Source organism: Macrotis lagotis, chromosome 3 (genome assembly GCF_037893015.1).
Source record: "Macrotis lagotis isolate mMagLag1 chromosome 3, bilby.v1.9.chrom.fasta, whole genome shotgun sequence".
In the NCBI taxonomy this organism is placed as follows: domain Eukaryota; kingdom Metazoa; phylum Chordata; class Mammalia; order Peramelemorphia; family Peramelidae; genus Macrotis; species Macrotis lagotis.
This window is the reverse complement of record NC_133660.1, coordinates 40,601,799-40,621,156: the sequence shown is the minus strand read 5'-3', so window position 1 is coordinate 40,621,156 and position 19,358 is coordinate 40,601,799. Positions and strand designations below refer to the sequence as shown.

Genomic DNA, 19,358 nt, shown 5'->3' with positions numbered 1-19,358 from the left:
AAGTTTGACATCAAGTAAAACTTCCTAATAATTAGATTCCTCTATATGTGTGTGGGGGTAGTTGCCTTCACTACAGGTCTTCAGGCAGAAGTTGGATGATCATAAGTCAGGTTTTTTTTTTAGGTTTTTGCTAGGCAATGGGGTTAAGTGGCTTGCCCAAAGCCACAAAGCTAGGTAATTATTAAGTGTCTGAGACCGGATTTGAACCCAGGTACTCCTGACTCCAGGGCCAGTGCTTTATCTACTTTGCCACCTAGCTGCCCCCAGTCAAGTTTTGTTTTTAATGAGATTTAAGTTCAAGAACAATTTGGAATGATATTTTCCATGTCTCTTTGCACCCTGAGATTCTGGTCAACATCATCCATAAATGCTATATCTCTCAACTTTGTAGAGAGAGCTGAATACTAGCAAGTTAAATAGGTCTGGTTCTTTTGTCACTCCCACTCCAACTTATGACAAGCACTTTACATCACTAATAAAAAATAATGATGCAATCAGGGTTAAATGACTTGCCCAGGGTCACACAATAAGTATCAAAGCCTGGATTTGAACTCATTCTTCTTACTACAGGGTTGGTGTTCTAACCACTGCACTACCTTACTGCCCCAGTCAATTAAATTCAGAGATGCTGGAGGTCAATGCCTTTGCCTTTTTCTATTTTCCACTTCTCTAGCATGAATGGCTTATTTGAAAAAAGTCAGGTTTTTAAAGGCTCTCCAATAGCTAGCTGAAAATATAATCAGATGGAATCAGGACAAGTTGGATTGTTAGACTCAAAAATGGTCATTAATGGCTCAATGCTACCTTGGCAGGAGAACTCCAGTTGAGGGACCCAAGGAATCTGTGTTATATAACATTTTTATCAATGACTTGGTTAAAGGGATAGATGATATTTTCAACAAATCTACCCATGAAACAAAGCTAGGAGGGAGAGCTAACACACTGAATAACAATCAGGATCTGTGAAGATCTTGACAGGCTATACACACAAAGCACTGGGTGTACCTAAGAAATTGAAATTCAGTAGGAATAAATGCAAAATCTTTGACTTGCACATAAAGAGTCAATTTTGTAAGTTTCAAACAGGGAAGAGAGAAAGACATCAGTTGTTCCCCAAAACATTAGTAGATATTCAGCTCAATGTAAGCCAATAGTGTGACATGGAAGCCCAAAAAAGCTAATGAAGTTTAGGATTACATTGAGTGTCATAGCTTCCAGGAATAGGGAGGTGCTAATCTCATTGTACTTTGCCTCAGAGTTCTTCCAGTATTATGAAGAATTTCAGGCACCCAACCTAAGAACAACAATTATCAGCTGGAAAATGTTCAGTAGGGCCTTGAGCCCATGATATATGAGAATGGGTTGAAAGAACTGGGCACCATCAATAAGAAATATCTAAATAAAGTTCCAGTATAATGATATGATGAAACAGTATTATGTTACAAGAAACAATTAAAGAGACAATTTCAGAGTTCTGGGAAGACCTGCATGAAATATTACAGAAAAAAAAGTGAATAGGATCAGAATTTATACCATTTATACAATGTTATTTATATAATAATCAATTTATACAATAAAATATACATATAAATATAATTATATATGAATGTTCACATATACAGACATTATAATTGTATATAAATATACAACATACCAGTTTATACAATATTTTATGCAATAGTCATTCATTTCTATAATAACAATATTATAAAGATAAAAACTCTGAAAAAGATTTTAAAACTCTGATCAATGCAATCACCAACCAAGATTCCACAGGAATTGGGATGAAACTTGCTGCCCTTCTACTGTGCATTGGGTTTTTTTTTCATTTTGGTCTGTTTTTCATTTGTTTTCAATTGTTTTTCACTTTTTTATTTTAATTTAATATTTTTATGTGAGAATGCTTTGTTTGACTCTATCTGTTCCAAGAGGTTTTTAATTCTTGTTTTATAATGGGAAAGAAAAAAAGGTAAAATTTCATTCACTGAAAAACAATAAAAAAATTTATTTTTTTAATGGCTTAGGAATCTGGAGAAACACTGTCTTCCCAACAACTGAAGAGCCAGGTTGTATTCCAGTCATCGACAGTAGAATGGCTTGACCTAAGGGGTGGTGGGCGCCCCCTCCTTGGAGGTCTTTAAACCCAGGCTGAACTCAACAATTACTTATTTGTTGGCTATGTTTTAGTAAGGACTAGCTGTGTTGGACTAGCTGGCTGCTAGGTCCTTTCTAACTAAATTATAAGATTCTCATCTGATCCTCAAATACTTTTTGGCTATCTGTAACAGCAGGGTAGAAGAAAAGGAAAAGTCTGAATCAGTCTCTAGTATGGGGAGTGTGGCAGTTGGCGGAGCAGGTTTTGATCTTTGTCGTGTCCCCATCGCCACCCCCCTCCCTAGTACCCTGGCATGCAGGGAAAGAAAACATTTTAATTGAGCTCATTTAAAGTATTTCATCTCATTTCCAGGCTTTTCCATGATGAGTAAGATTAGATTATAGAACTTAATGTGCAGTGAGAGAAAAGGTTCTTTCATTTTACTCTGGGATCCAGTTTAAAACTTTAATGAACATGTTGTGTGGGTTTGGGGTTGATAAATACATATTTGGTGAAAAATTCATCCCTGACTGGAACTCTTGTTACTTCACAAAAGCTTGCTGATTCCCTTAAGTCACAAGGGCTAGGAGAGAAGAAGGGAGGAAGCTGGGGCTTTTTCACCTTTATAAACCAAGGGGTATCAGGGACCCCAACAGAAAGTTGGGAGAGTGTGCCAGGTCAGCAGTAAGAGGCTAGTTGGACACAGGCAGCCAACATTCCCTGATGGTCTTCATGTGAGAGCAAGGAATAAGTAAAGTAAGATCTACTCCCCTCAGGTAGATCACCTGAAGAGGAATGATGGGAGGACATGAACAAAAATGGAACAGGAGCAAAAGAGGAGGCAGGCAGGGAGAGGAGGAGGAGGAGGGCAGAAAAGAAGAGAATAAACATTCATAAGCATCTACTCTATGTCAATCATGTTAAGACATTTTACAAATATTATCTCATTTGATACTCAAAACAACTCTGGGAGACAGGCACCATTATTATTACCAAACAGAGGAAACGGAGGCAAATATAGGGAAAGTGACTTGCCCAAGGTCACACAGCTAATAAATGTTTGAGGCTAAATTTGAACTCAGGTCTTTGTGACTTCAGGTCTTGCAGTCTATCCATTGAAACACATAACTGCCCCCAATGGATAAGATGATAGGTCTCTCAATGACTGGCATGTATCAAATGTTATTCTGCTGGGATTAAAAATAAAATGGGAGAGGTAGGAAGAGAGAGGATTGTGTATGTTGCTCTTCCTTCTCTCCTAGAACGGTTCTAGGATCATCTGAAAGAATAAGATGGCTCTAAACCGATCTGGAGAGCCAACACTCAGATGGGGAAAGTTCAAGTCGGAATATTGTCAAACAAGGGATCAATATTACCCCTTCCTTCCTCCCTGCCCCAATCAGTTAAAGGATCAGTCCATTCATTAAGCACCTACTATGCACTAAGAAGTGTGCAAACAGGAGCATGCATTTCTTTGGTTCTGTGGATTCCCCTCATGTGGCCTCACTAGGAATATAATAGTCTAAGTTCTTGCCTGATGTTAAGTTGTTTTTTAGAGTGTAACCCAGAATTTTAAAAGGAATACTTTGCTCATGGCTCATGAACCCTAGCTCAAGAGTTCAGACCCCAAAGAGTCCCCAGAGATCTAGAAGGGGTCACCCTTTTGGGAATCAACTTCCAACTCACACATGAGAGGTGAGGACAGGTAGCCCAGAGGATGTCCTCATTTAGTAACATTATTAGAAAAATGGGTTGGGATGGGTTGCTAAGGACTTTAAAAACCAAACAAAAGCATTTGATTCGATCCTACAGATCCTGACAGAAAGCCAATAATGTGAATTTAGCAGAGGAGGCATATACTTTTGGAAAATCACTTTTCTAGCTCAGAGGGAGCACAGATTGTAGTGGGAGAGACTTGAGGCAAGAAGACCGATTAATTAGTATTACAGCCCTGGAAGGTTCAATAGCATCTAACTTGGGTAGCTCCAACTCGCTAACTCAAATAAAATAATGATGAAGTTAAACTTTCCAGGAAATCATTTCTGTTTGAAAATGGAGAATGGTAGAACCAAATGAATTCTAACTAAACAGATACCTAGGTCAGATAGATGATTTTCAGCAGGGGCATCATTTTGCTCTAGTCCACCTTCCTCTCATCACATTACACTGCTAGCTGATCTCTCAATTTACAAAAATAAAAGCACATTGCCTGTGTATATGTTTCCATCACAACCATACTGGGAGGAGGGTCCTGGAGTTCAAGAGGTTGCTGGTGGTGTTTTTTTTTTTTTAGAGTGAATTTAGCATTGTTGATGGGATGTTGAATTTAGATCTAGAAAGATCTGAGTTCAAATTTCAGATATCCTAGCACCCACATGGATTCTGGGAAATTCATTTAACCTCTATTATATGAAACAATAATAATCATTATTATTATTACAGTTTTGAAATGAAATGATGTATATACAAAGTACTACATAAATATAAGCTCTACATTTTTAAAATTATCACTATTTTACAAATAAGGAAACTGAGGCACTCAGCTAGTATATAACAAATGAACCCAAATTCAGATGTCCTGATTTCAAGTCCAGAATTCATTTCACTAAACCAGACAGGACAACATTAAAATTCAATACCATCCAGCTATGCCTCCTCACCTCAACCTAAAAGCAGCTAGGTGGCCTAGGGAACAGATTTCTGGACCTGGTTTCAGGAAGACTCAGGTTCAGATTTGGCTTCTGATGCTTACTGCTTATGTCCCCGTGTAAGGCATTTAACTTGTCTGAATAAGTTTCCTCACCTATAAAATGGAGATAATAATAATAATACCTACCTCGTTATATTGCTGTAAGAATTAAATGAGATAATATTAAATAACACAACCTTTGGGGGCTGGTTTGTAGTTGGAGTAATCAGGGTGAAGTGACTTGATCAAGGTCACACAAATAAGTGTTTGAAGCCAAATTTGAATTCAGATCCCCCTGACTCCAAAACCAGTGATCTATCCCCAGTGTCATCTTAGCTATTCTAATAAGCCAATATTTGGAAAGCATTTTGCAAATCTTTGAACACTATATAAATGCATTGTGTTATTATTATTCACAAAAAGCCATTCACCAAGCAGTTTTTTGGTTATTTTTAAGGCAAACTATCACAGAAACTTAAAGTAAGAAAGGATCCCAAGAAGGTCAATGAACTGAACTCATTCTGGACCAAGAATCCTTTCTATAGCATTATGAATGAGAAAGAACTTTCTACCTCCCAAAACAGCCAAGTCTACAGCCCATCTAGACAGATTAGTTTTTCCTCACCTCAAACCTCAATCTACCTCTCTATGACTTTCACCCAGCTCTCCTTGTTATATTCTCCAGGAACAAGTAGAACAAATAGAGTTCCTCATCTAAGTGACAACCCTTCCAATTTTTAAGGACAGTCATCATATCATGCCTCCCACCCTAGACTACTCTTCTTCAGGTTAAATATTCCCAGCTCTTTAAAACAGTCCTCAAATATTAAGATACTCTGTCAATCCTCATTGCCTTGGTAATATTCAGTTGCATACACATTATCTCCCTCATTAGACCAGGAGCTCTTCCAAGTCAGAGACTGGCTTTCTGACTATTATTTTGACTATGGATCCATTTCTACCTTCTTAAAATATGATACCTAGAAAAAAGAAAGTGTTCCATTTGGAGTCCAACCAAAACAAAGCATATAGCAAGTCTCATGTTTCCCACATTCTGGAAATTTTATCCATTTTGATGAAACCCTTGGTAGAATTAGTATTTGTGACCACCATAACACCATTTAGAGCTTGCAGTGTGCTAAAACTCCCTATTTTCACAAAATTACTATCCAGTAATTCTCCCTTAGAAAGTTGGTTGATTGAACCCTACTATATGAATTCACATTTATTCCTATTATGTTTTATCATATTATATTTGAGACGTGATTCTACCCTTAGTTCTTCATCTTTCTATGTCCTCAGTCCCTTTGGCAATCTGAAGCACCCTTTGGACCCCTTAGTTATTGAATGGGTATGATCTCAGCCAAACCAAGACTTGGGAAAGACCTTCATTCAGAAAAGCAAAGGTCACCCACTGCATCCTGGAACCATGATCATCAGTAGTCTTGATCTTTGTCTTGTCACTGACTTTGATGACTCTGGAGGACCGAGTGGGACTCATTACTCTGCCATTCATGCTCAAGTCAAGACATCACTCACATGATGTCATTGGTTCTCTTCAAGAACAAAGGACCAATAATAGAAACAACAAAGTCTTTCTCAGAATGATGGTTTTTAAGTGTGTAAATTAAAAGTCATAAAATGACAAAAGAAACCAATTATATTGAAATATAATTATGAATTTTTTTTAAGTTTGTAGGCCAAGAACCTGATCTGTCAAAATAAGTTTGAAACCAGAGAAGTTATTGATCCTTCTCAGCTTTATGTCATCTATAAAACTGACAAGCATGTTATTCAGGTTATGGCAAAAATGAAGATTAGCAGAGTCAAGGAAAGACTCCTTAACCACACAATTACAAACCATTTCCAAATGCAGTATGGAGCTAGATTCCAATTCAAAGGGCCACTTGAAGGACCTGGGACAAGTCACATAAAACTCACTTGGCCTCAGTTTCCTCATTTATAAAATGAGTGAGATATAGTCTATAATCACTGAGATCATGCTATCCAAAATGCATATTGATCCATTTATGAAGGCCACTAAGACTAGGTCATTAAATGAGTTTCAAAGTCTACTCTATGGTACACAACTTTGCATCTTGTCAATAGGGATAAAATGAGAGTTTTTGTTCCCCTGTATCTACTCTATCTACTCCCCTCAATTATCAGGAAAAATTAGTTACCTTGTCAGAATGGAAGCCTTTGTGAACATTGTTTCCATTTCTAAATACTCAAAAGCAATCCTTTTCAATACAACAATTTAGGATTTGCCAATTGGACTTTCATCAAAGTTGATGGCTTGCAGTGTGTCACATACCACCAATTTTGGGGGGGAGACGTTACTGCAACAATTATCCTTCTCCAGGCTTATGGTACCTTTCCAAACCCCTCAGATACTCACAGCTGCTGTCATTTTAAATCATTTCTCAGGAGCACAGCAACTTCAGAAGGATCTGAAGCCCAGAATCAAAAATCCTCCCCACAATAAAGTCCTCTTATACTTTTCCTAAAGTAGGGCATACTTACTATATGTACTATGTCAAGGACTGAATTCTTATATCTCTAACACTTTTCTTCAGAAATAGATTGTATCAAGAAAAAATTTAGTGAGGCAGACACAGCTCAAAAAAGTTTAGTCTACAGTTGAGTAAGCAGAATTAGGAGAATAATTAATACAATTTTTGAAATACTGTAAATAGGGGGTAGCTAGGTGGTGCAGTGGATAAAGCACCGGCCCTGGGGTCAGGAGTACCTGGGTTCAAATCCGGTCTCAGACATTTAATAATTACCTAGCTGTGTGGCCTTGGGCAAGCCACTTAACCCCATTTGCCTTGCAAAAACAAAAAAAATGAAATAAAATACTGTAAAGATAAACAAATTTGAAAGGCCTAAGAACTCTGAACAATGACACTGGACTGTCCATAATTCCAGAGGCCAGTGATAACACACACCAACTACCTCCTGACAGAAAGATGGATTCAGGATATAGAGTAAGACAAAAAAAAATTTCAGAAACAGACAAAGTGGAAATATGTTTTCCTTGCCTTGCAGATTTTCTACAACTTTTATTATATTTTTTAAAAGTTGGAAGTGAGGAGAAGAATGAGTTAGAACAGTTGATCAAAAAATAAAATTGTAAAAAAAGGAAAAGGAGATCAGAAAAACCTGACTTGCATGAACTGATACAAAAGGAAGTAAACAGAACCATTGTATGCAGCAACATCAATATTGTATGATGATCAACTGGGAATGACTAATTCAGCAATACAGTGATCCAAGACAACTCCAAAGGACTTCCACCTCAAAAGAATTAAATGATGGAGTTTGAATGCAGTTCAAAGCATACTTTTTTTTATTTTTATTACTTTATTTATATGCTTTATTTTTCTCATTTTGTTGTGGGGAGTTTTGGTCTGTTTTCTTTTGCAACATGGAAATATGTTTTGAATGACTACATATATCTAAACTGCTGGCTTTCTCAAAGAGTAAAGGAATGAAAAGAATTTGGAATTCAAAATTTTTAAAACTGTTAAAAATTGCTTTTATGCATTAAGTAAAAAAAGTATAAAATTTTCAAACATACATAAAAAAAGAAGAGTTTGAAGTATTTTAAAATGTATAGAAAATGATGGAAGAAAATCCAGAAGCAAAGATAAAAAGGATCATTTTAAGAGTTACAGGTTTAAAATATTATATATTTAAAGGAGAAGTAAACCATACTTAAGATAGAGATGCTGCATCTCACATATAATCTGCTTTTTCTGTCACATTCTGAATTTGGAAATGCTCATTTAATCTGGAATACATTATTTTATTTATATATATGTAAATATATATAATTTACATTATATTTAATATATAATTTGGTTCATAATTTAAACAATAAAAGGCATATGTGCATATATATGTATGTATATAAATGTCAACCTTTCATATTTTCCTTGCAGTACCAAAAGGGTTTTTTTTCTTTTCCTTCTGAACACTGGATTAAATTTTAAAATGCATCATAATGTCAGGTCAAGAATCTTCATAGTATCAAGGCCTCTGCACTCTGTTTAAGGAATATATCTTCCATAGAAACTGGGATAGGATTTTATGTGGAACTGTGAGTAGAAGGATGCCAAAAAATTCAGTACAAGAATATACAAGGGTTCTTAAAAACAAACCAAATGACTACTAAATCTCCTAGATGATCATGCCTTTCAAAAGACTCTATTTTAATCTAGCTCAGTCCCTTTAGTGAGCCTTGATTTTCATCTTACAGAGTTGCAAATAGTCATTAGACACAATGACCTCAGGGAACTTCCTTCATTTCATTCCAGTCCTGATGCTTCTTCACTGCTCCCTATCACATCAGCCCAGAGCATCAATCCCCCAAACCAGTTTTTATCTGGCTTTTTACCATCTCAATTCTACCTCCTTCTAACATATAAAAGTTATTCCAAGCCAAACCAAAGGTTGGATAAATAGGGATGACTTTAAAAGGTAGGGTCTTCTGATGGAATACAGGTCAGTAAAACCTGGGATTAAGATCCACCTCTAATACTTGCTAGCTCTGTGTCCTTGGGAGAGTCACAATTCTTTGTGACACAATTCTTTAAAATTCTCAAAGAATATAAACTGCAGAGAAAAGTCAAATTGCATTCACAGAGAAAGTTTCTCCGTTTTGTTCTCTGTATCAGTTAAATCACAGAGCTAATTTTTTTCAATTAGGGACAGTTAGGTGATATAGTGAATAGAGCATTGACCTTGGAATCTTCATGGGTTCAAATCCAGTCTTCTTTCTAGTTGGGTGACCCTGGGCAAGTCATTTCATCTTATTTTGCCTCAGTTTCCTCATCTATAAAATGAGCTGAAAAAGGAAATGGCAAACCACTCCAGTATCTTAGCCAAGAATACCTCAAATGTGTTCACAAAGAGTTGAACATGACTGAATGACAAAAACAACATTATTTTGGTTTTTTAGGTTTTTGCAAGGCAAATGGGGTTAAGTGGCATGTCCAAGGCCACACAGCTAGGTAATTATTAAGTGTCTGAGACCGGATTTGAGCCCAGGTACTCCTGACTCCAGAGCCAGTGCTCTATCCACTGCGCCACCTAGCCACCCCTAACAACATCATTTTTAATGCTATAATTTGGCTTAACCACATTTGTATATGTCACCACTTAAATTATTTCCCTGCCAAATAATCATTTGATCAACAAGTCTAATAGATGAGGCAGATAGGTGGCGCAGTGGATAGAGCACTGGCCCTAGAGTCAGGAGTACCTGAGTTCAAATCTTACTCAGACACTTAATAATTACCTAGCTGTGTGGCCTTGGGCAAGTCACTTAACCCCATTGCCTTGCCAAAAATAAAAAAAAAAAGTCTTATGGCAGTGTGATAGGCAGAGAGAAGTGTCTTCCTCCTTTCCAATATTTTTGTACAAGTGCATTTAGATTAAAAACAATGGGGCGGTTAGGTGGCGCATTGGATAAAGCACCGGCCCTGGAGTCAGGAGTACCTGGGTTCAAATCCGGTCTCAGACACTTGATAATTACCTAGCTGTGTGGCCTTGGGCAAGCTACTTAACTCCATTTGCCTTGCAAAAAAAAAGAGATTAAAAACCACAAAGACAGTCCTGAAAGTGGAAAAAAGTCATTAAAAAGACAATCCACAGGCTGAGGGATAATATATGTGAATGTGGAAAGGAACAGGAGACACAGGCTAGTTTTTCCAAAAGAAATTTACTTGATAACCAATGGGGAAAAGATTAAATAAGAAAAATGCAAAATGACAGTCCTGAAATGTTTACTCAGCATAGAAATCTCTCCTAAGATAACTTCACTTTAGCTTGGATGGCAGCCCATCTGAGCAACCCTTCACACCTTAGACCCAAAGAGAGGCCCCAGGCTTCAAGTCTCCCAATATTAACTTCCAAAAGCACGATTGATCATGTCTCCCTTTACTCAGTTAATGCCTTTGCCTTTCTCACCACCTAGCCAAAACCAACCTTTCTAGCCTTGTTATACATTATTGTACTATTTTCTCTCCCTTTCTACAATCCAGGTAGTTTGGTCATGCTTCCTGAGGAGCCATTCCCCACCTCTGAGCTTTTGTACTAGTTATGCTCCATGCTTGGAAAGCATTCCATCTTCCACCTTTGCCTCTTTGAATCTCTTGCTTTCTTCAAAATTCAACCTAAGGCACCTTGTGATTAAATTCTTTCTAGATTTCCCCAGTTAATTGTACTTCTTCCTTCAGAAAGACCTAGTATTTATTTTGTACATACTTCTATATGTATATGCTGCTTGCCCCACTGTTTACAACCATTTTTGTAGGAGTGTTAAATAAATGTCTGTTGCTTGATTGACCCTTAATATTGTTCAATAGACTAGTGATCTCCAAATGTGGACATGAAATGACCCCGAGGAGATGTGGACAACCAATCAGAGGGTAACAGGATGGCTCACATCCCATTGTCCCTCCCACAGTCAATTCTGGGCTGGTCTCCAATGTAACATCATCAGCCCCTTGAACATTGACTCCTGCTCTCCATGCTCACCCTGATGACTTTGTCTTAACTAATTATATCAGGTTCCAGGCCCTTCAAGGTTGGAAGAATATAACTAAATTTAATCATCCTGATTAAAAATCAAATGTCTACCACTGATCATCACCACCTCCTCCCCAAATGGAGTATATCATCATTTCCATGGGTTCTGCAGTGCAAAATTCACTGTCTCTCTCTGTCTGTCTCTCTCTCTCTGTCTCTGTTTCTGTCCCTCTTCTCTCCCACGCCCCCCCACACACACACACACAAACACACACATAGGAATCAGTAACAGAATGAATAGGCATTAATTGGTTTTAATTCCATTTTTTCTCCCAAATCTACCCCGCCTCTTGCAAATATCTCTATTTCAGTAGAGAAGACCACTGTTCTTCTAGTTTCTCAGGTTCTCAACCTAATTCTTATGCATAATTAACTCTACATTCAATTAAAAATACTCCCTTCAAAGTCATTAATCATCTCATAACTATCAATTCTAAAGACTTTCTCTCCACTTCATTCTCCTAGATCTTTCAGCAGCATCTAATACTGTTGACCTCCTAGGTACTTACTCTTTCCTCTCTGGGTTCTTTTGAAAAGTGTTTTCTCTCAGTCCTTCCCTACCTGTCTGACAGATCTCTCTTAATCTCCTTGGTCTGGATAACCATCCTTCAACATGACATCAGAGGCAGATAAGAAACATGAAAGATAATGGACTGGACTGAATTCTCTAGATCTTATCCTTGAGGAAATCTTTTCATGAAATATTACATAAAAAATTAAAAACTGAATAGAATTTTGTGTGTTTGGGGGTGGTGGCAATGGGGTTATGACTTGTCCACAGTCACACAGTAAGCATCAAGTATCTGAGGCCAGACTTGGAACTCAGGTCCCTCTGTCTCCAGGATCGGTGCACTACCCACTGTGCCATTTAGCTGATTCCTGAATAGAACTTTTAAAGACCCAGTGATTCTACAAACATTAACAACTCTCCTTTTACCTATACTAAGCAGTGCAATTCAACATACAATTAGTATATTGAAAAGTCCAAAGGGTACAAAGCACAGTCTTTAGATAGATAAGAACCATGCCTAAATTTTAACTGGAAGCAGGTCAATGTTCCTCTTGTGTAACCTGAAGGAATGGTGCTAAATCTCTAGTTCTTTTGGCTCTAATGGTTCCTGTAAACCTACTTGGAAAATTTATCAGCTCCAAAGATTTCAACTATTACCTCTCTGCAACGAGTCTCAGCTAGAGACTCAAGTCTTCCTCCTGAGCGCTAAGACTCACATTACCTCCTGTTTAATGGACACTTGTTCAAACTGGAGTTCTTTTACTCATCTCAAATCAACATTTCCAAAATAAAACTGCTCATCTTTCTCTAAAAACCCATTCCTCTTGCCTATTACCAAACATCCTTCCACTTATCCAGGTTTGTGCTCTCAGAGGCACCCTTCAGAAACAATCAGCTGCTAAATTTCATCATAATTTCTCCCTCTATAGCATCACAGGTATATGTCCCTTTCTCTCCATTAATGCAACCATCACCCTACTTCAAGCTCTAATCAATTCTTCCCTGGACTATAGCAATAGCCTTCTAAATGGACTCAGTGTGCCAGGTCTCTCCCCACTCCAGTCCATCCTCCACCCATAGCTGCTGAAATGATTTTCCTGAAGAATGGATTGAACAATATTATCCTTCTTTATTGGCTTCCCACTATCTCTTAGACCAAATATAAACTCCTCTGTTTAGCATGGAAGGTTCTTTATAACTTGGTTCTCTCCTGTCTTTCCAAGTTTTTAAAATATTACTCTCCTCCACATACTCTACAGTCTAGCCATGGTGGATAACTTGTTGTTGTTTATACAGACAGAGACTCCATCTCTGCTCTCCTGGATTTTATTCTGACATATGCCTGCCAGACTCTCCCTTCTCACTGCTCTTTGTAGAATTCCTGGCTTCCTTTAAGACTCAACTCTGTATTTATCTTGTATGTTGTGATACAGGTATAAAATATGTCCCCATTTGGAGGGAAGGAAGGAGAAAGGAAGAGAGGGAGGGAGGAAAGCAGGAAGGAAAGAAGGAAGGAAAGGAGGGAGGGAGGAAAAAGGAAGGAAGGAAGGAAGGAAGGAAGGAAGGAAGGAAGGAAGGAAGGAAGGAATGGAAGGAATGGAAGGAATGGAAGAGGAAGGGAGGAAGAAATGAAAGAAGGGAGGGAGAAAAGAAGAGAAGGAGGAAGAAGGAAAGAAAGAAGGGAAGGGAGAAATAAAGGAAGAAAAGGGGAAAGCAAGAAGGGAGGGAAGAAAGAAGAGAGGGAGGGAGGAGAGAAGAAGCATTTTTCAAGCTCCTAATATCAGAAACCTCTCTAAACACTTTATAAATATTTATATTTATAAATATAATATAAATCTTATCTTTATAAATATGAACATTTATTCCTCACAACAACGCTAAGAGATGGATGTTATAATTATTTAACTTTTAGAAAACTGAGGTAAATAGAGATTGTGACCTACCTGGGGTCACACAGTTAGTGTCTTTGGCCAAATTTGAAATCAGGACTCTCCAACTCCAGGCTTAAGCTCTCTATATATACTATGACACCATCTGCTGTTTCTATTTGTAGACAAAAATCCTTTATGTTTTAATAATGATAAATATAAGATTGTGTATTTAAATTCATTACTACAGGTCTGTGACAAAATATATGTAACAAGTTTTTTCTGTTACTTTTTTAAAATTAAATTTCATTTTATTTCCCAATCCAAATTCTCTTCTTCCAGTCAACCTTCCTCCCTCTCAGTAAGAAAGGAAATATTTTCTAGTCACAAACATATATAGTCAAATAAAAAAAAAAATTTCCCTATTGACCATGTGCAAGGGAAAAAAAACAGAGAGTGAACATCTACTTCTTTTCAATAAGTACCAGCTTCTCCCTAGGAAGTAAATCTGCAAGAAAGTATAAAAGAAAATGCTGCGTTGGCAAACTGAGTAAAGAACTAGAAATGGAATTTTTCTTCTGGAAAAAAAAAAGGTTTCATCAAGCTGGGAAGTCACTGACCTTGCTGAAAAATCTCCTTGTAGGAGCCAAAACAAGACCAAAGAGAAGACTTTCATCATCAATATCGCAGCAAACATTTTACTCATTGCAAAGGAGCCCAAAGTAAAAAAGAAAAAAAATTCAGTATCCACATGGACTTTAGAAGTTTTTCTCCATGTATTTTCCTCCATGTGTAATAAAGACTTTTGTCACTTCAGACTGCCCTGGCTTCATATGAACTACCGATGCTATTTCAAGAGAACCATGTCACGGATCGAACATGACAAGAGCGTAGCCTTATCTGTCAGCAACTCCACATAGCTGCGGTGTTGAAGGAAGAAGCACAGCCTGGTGATTCTCACAAGCGCAAGCTTAACTCTGGGGGCTGTGCATACTATACTATGCTCCCAAAAGTTCTTCTCATTTTTGTGGTCACTGGGAAATGATTCAGTACAATAAAAAATAACAAATAGGTGACTTAAGGGTATGCAGGTATTCCTCAATAAAGCCGCTACCTTTTCACCATTCCTGAGTCCAATTCCACACTAACACCTCAACACTGCTTTGATTTTCATCACCCTACAAGCAGGTGATTAGGATGAGGATTTGTCCCACTAAAAGAGATCTTCTCTCCCTAATATTCACCCAAATGCAACAATGCTTCAATATTGACAAGTGCTTTCCATTTCCACACTGTTTATGGTAAATTCCAAATAAATTACTAACCTCATTTTACAGATGAAAAATCAGAGGCTTAGAATGGAGAAGTATTTTGCTTGTATAGCAAAACCAGTAAATATTAAGCAGTAAGATTTAAATTGGGAGACCTTTTCTGTATCATAGATCCCCAGTGGCAGTCTGGGTGAAATCTATGAGCCCCTTCTCAGAATAATGGTTTTTAAATGTCGAAACTATATGGGATTACAAAGGAAACTAATTATATTGAAGTAGTTAAATGCTTTTTAGAAACAAACCACTTCTTACCCTCATACAAAGAATCCCTGAAAATAAAAAAAAGAAATCAAACTATGAACGTTAAAAGTATTGAATTACTAGATAAAACTAGTAGCTGCCTTTTTAAGAAAAATTAAGTAAAATAGACAATTAGCTGGTTTCATTTTCAAAAAGAAAAATAAAACTGTCAGCATCAAAAGTGAAAAAAGACACTAACTGTGTGACCCCAGGTAGGTCACAATCTCTATTTACCTCAGAACAACTGAAGATGAAGGAAATTCTCAAACTATTTTGTCCAATTATATAAAAACAAAAGTGATAACTTAAATGAGTTACATGAATATTTACAAAACTATAAGATAGTCATAATAATCAGAAGACAAAATGGAGAACTTCAATAATACAACTGCAGAAAAAAAGAAACTGAAAAACCAAAAATGAGGATTCAATAAATTTATAAGGGACTTCTATCAAAGAACAATTCCCAAGATTTACATAAACGACTTGCAAAAGTAGGGCATTAAGGGTTCCCCGTTAAATTTCTTCTATAATACAACTATAATAAATCAGGGAGAGATGAAACAATGAAAGAAAATTATGAATTAGAAAATTCCTGAATAATATTAAATGCAATATCAGTAAGCAAAAAGGCCACAACAAAACAACATACACCTTTGATTATACACTAAGACCTGGTTAAATTTATATCAGGAATACAGGTTTGACTCAATGTAAGAAAAACTCTAAACATAATAGATCATATTAATAACAACAAATGCTCAAAACATCATGACTATGTAAGTAGATGCTAAGCAAGTTTTGGATAAAATTCAACATACATTTCTGGTTTTCAAAAGTAACACTAGGGCGGCTAGGTGGTGAGGTGGATAAAGCACTGGCCTTGGAGTCAGTAGTACCTGGGTTCAAATCCGGTCTCAGACACTTAATAATTACCTAGCTGTGTGGCCTTGGGCAAGCCACTTAACCCCATTTACCTTGGGAAAAAACCCTAAAAAAAAAGTAACACTAAAAATCAAAGGAATAAATAGATTTTCCCTTAATAAGGTAATTAGGATCTATATAAAACCGAGTTAGAATTCTATATAATGAAAAGGGCTAGGATCCAAGATAACACAAGGATATTCCTTATCACTACTATTATTTGCTATACTGCTAGAATGCCAGTTATCAAAATTATACAAGAAAAGAAAAAAAGAGATAATATGTCTAGGTTAAAATGAAAAAACTAACTCTTTTTTTGCAGATAATATGAGTCTATTTATAAAACCCCTAAGCAGAAGTTAAAAAATCTAACTGAAATAATTATTAACTTCAGCAAAGTTATAGCATACAAAGATAGATGTATAAATCAATATTTCTATCTCAAAAACAAAACCCAGCACAAAAACAGAGAAAGAGAAATTCCATTCAAAATAACTACATGATGGATAATATAAAAATAAACAAAATCCTAGTAAATGTCTTAAAGAACCGGAGCGGGGGAGGGGGAGCAGCTAGGTGGTGCAGTGGATAGAGCACCAACCCTGGAGTCAGGAGTACCTGAGTTCAAATCCGGCACCAGATACTTAATAATTAATTACCTAGCCTTGTGTGTGGCCTTGGGCAAGTCACTTAACTCCATTGCCTTGCAAAAACCTAAAAAAAAAGAACTATGGAAAGAGAAAGAGTTCATGGGGCCAAAAAAGAGATAAATATGATCACAGCAGATAAAATGGTTAAAATTAGAAGGGAGACAGTTAACTGAGGAAAACCTTTACACTAAATTTCTCTGGAAAAAAGTCATGTGATCAAGATCTATTTCATGTTTTCTCAAAGCTTCATTGATTTTTCTTTCTTTGCTTTTATTTTTTTGAATCACTATCACAATCCAGCAACATTCTTATCCCCAAATAAAAACCATCCTTTATAATAAATAAGCAAAACAAATTAATGTATGGGCTATGTCTGAAAATGTCTCTTTCTGTACCTCCTGTCCATCACCTTTCAAATAACAAGTGGAAAAACAAGTATCAACAGTTTTAATCATTGAATGGATCAGAATTCTACAATCTTTGAAAGTTGTTTTCATTTACATTATTGTGATCATCATATAAACTGTTTTTCCTACTTCTGCTCAATTTATTCTGCATCAGTTCCTAAGTCTTCCTATATTTCTGAATCCTTCACCACTTAAAAATCCAATGATATTTCATTAAATCCATAATTTGTTCTATTATTACCCAACTGACAGGCACATAACTTTAAAGTTTTCAAGTCTTCTCTACATTTATTGCCTCATTTGATCCTCGGGAAAATCTCGTGAGCAAGAGCAGATAGTACTGTCCATACTATAAAAATAGAGAACCAAGTTCCAAGTAATTAAATGATCTAATAAATGGAAGACCTTGGATTACAACCTGTCTTTCCCACCAGATCATAGAGAAAATAAACAAATTAACATTTAACTAGAGCCAAAAGACTACTAACAGTACTTTCATCCTGGGAAAGGAGCTGTTCTGTAGTACACTTTCATTACAAATGTGATATTCTTCCTAACTGATAAGCCATACTTTATTTACTCAATTAAAGTCAGAAAATGTGTTGTTTTAATGAGGTGCCTGGTGTGTTTGCACAACACTCACACACACGACTATGGGATACTTTTCAATACAATTCAAAAATGCCAAGCTCAAAATTGGTTTTTAAATCTTCAAAAAGAAAAAAAAAGAAAAGAAATTTATCAAAGATTCTTTCTCAACCAATTGTTTCCCACTCAAAACTGAAAGAAGAGCAATATAGGAAAAGCAAACTATCCTATCTTCCCCTCTGTCTAAAGGTAATTACAACTTCATTAAACCTATGTGAAAGTCGGTTTATTCAAGAACATGGAACATGCATGTGGAACCCAGTATCAAAGCAAAGAGTTCACAATTCATGCAAGTTTGCTTATTTATAACAGCAGGACAAAGGTAGGAGGAGATCAGGAAGGGGCAAGGCATGGGAGGAGGAAAGGTAGAGGAAAGGTACAGGAAATGGGAAAAGGATGAAACCCATCCTGAAGAAGAGAGGCAAGGCTATAGCAAAAGACCCATTGTCTTCAGTAGTAACTGCTAGACTATGAAGATAAGATGGCCTCCTCTATAAGGAGACTATCTGGGGCTTATTTGGGCTCCCAAGGACACAAAGGGAATCCAACTTATAATGCAAACAACATATTATGTACTTGGGAAGATGGGGAGGGGGAAGAGTTGTCTTTGACACATTCAGGGTCTCCTGCCTGTTCTGGGTCCAGTGTTTCTGGAAAATTTAGCAATTCAAAAAAAACCCCTCAAGTCCTAGGAAACCCTTGATAGTCCCCAACGCTCCTCAAAACACACCTCCATTGGGAGGCTAAGTGGCACAGTGGATAGAGCACTGGTCCTGGAGTCAGGTGGACCTGAGTTCAAACCCGGCCTCAGACACTTAATAATTACCTAGCTGTGTGGCCTAGGGCAAGTCACTTAACTCCATTGCCTTGCAAAAACCTAAAAAAAACAAACAAACAAACAACCCACACCTCCATCCTTGCTTCTAGCAGCATCATGGACATGGGACCAGGCAGTGGTCCCCACCTCCTCAGCAGCCAGAGCTACTGAAAAACCAAATAAAGTGCTGTAAAATGGTTCAACATGCAAAACAGATAAGTTTTAGTTAGTGAAAGTGAGCCTAAAGATTATCGTGTACCACGGCATCCTAAAGACCACTAGGTCTTTCCATCTAATTTGTAACTGAAATCTATGTGTTGACCCAACTCCATTCGCCATCAAAATAAGCTTCTTGATAGAAATTGTCTTATTTATCTATTTCTAGTACTTAACACACCGATTTCCACATAATATGCATTTAATGGCCTTTGGAGATTCCCAACTGCCTACCATGGAGGTGTTCTGTCTCCTACCACACAGGTGTAGGAAGCCTTCTTCAATGCCTAACTGGAAATGGCTTCATCTTCAAAACTGATGGAACAGTCTCTTTCTGACCCATGTTCCATCCTGCTTAGAGGAGG

At 37.0% G+C, this 19,358-nt stretch overlaps 1 protein-coding gene across 1 annotated transcript in view; it reads right to left on the bottom strand.

The window, feature by feature from the left end:
* The window catches only part of FRAS1 (Fraser extracellular matrix complex subunit 1), a 502,816-nt gene that overhangs the window by 407,898 nt on the left and 75,560 nt on the right, over window positions 1–19,358 (bottom strand). The window lies entirely within an intron of this gene.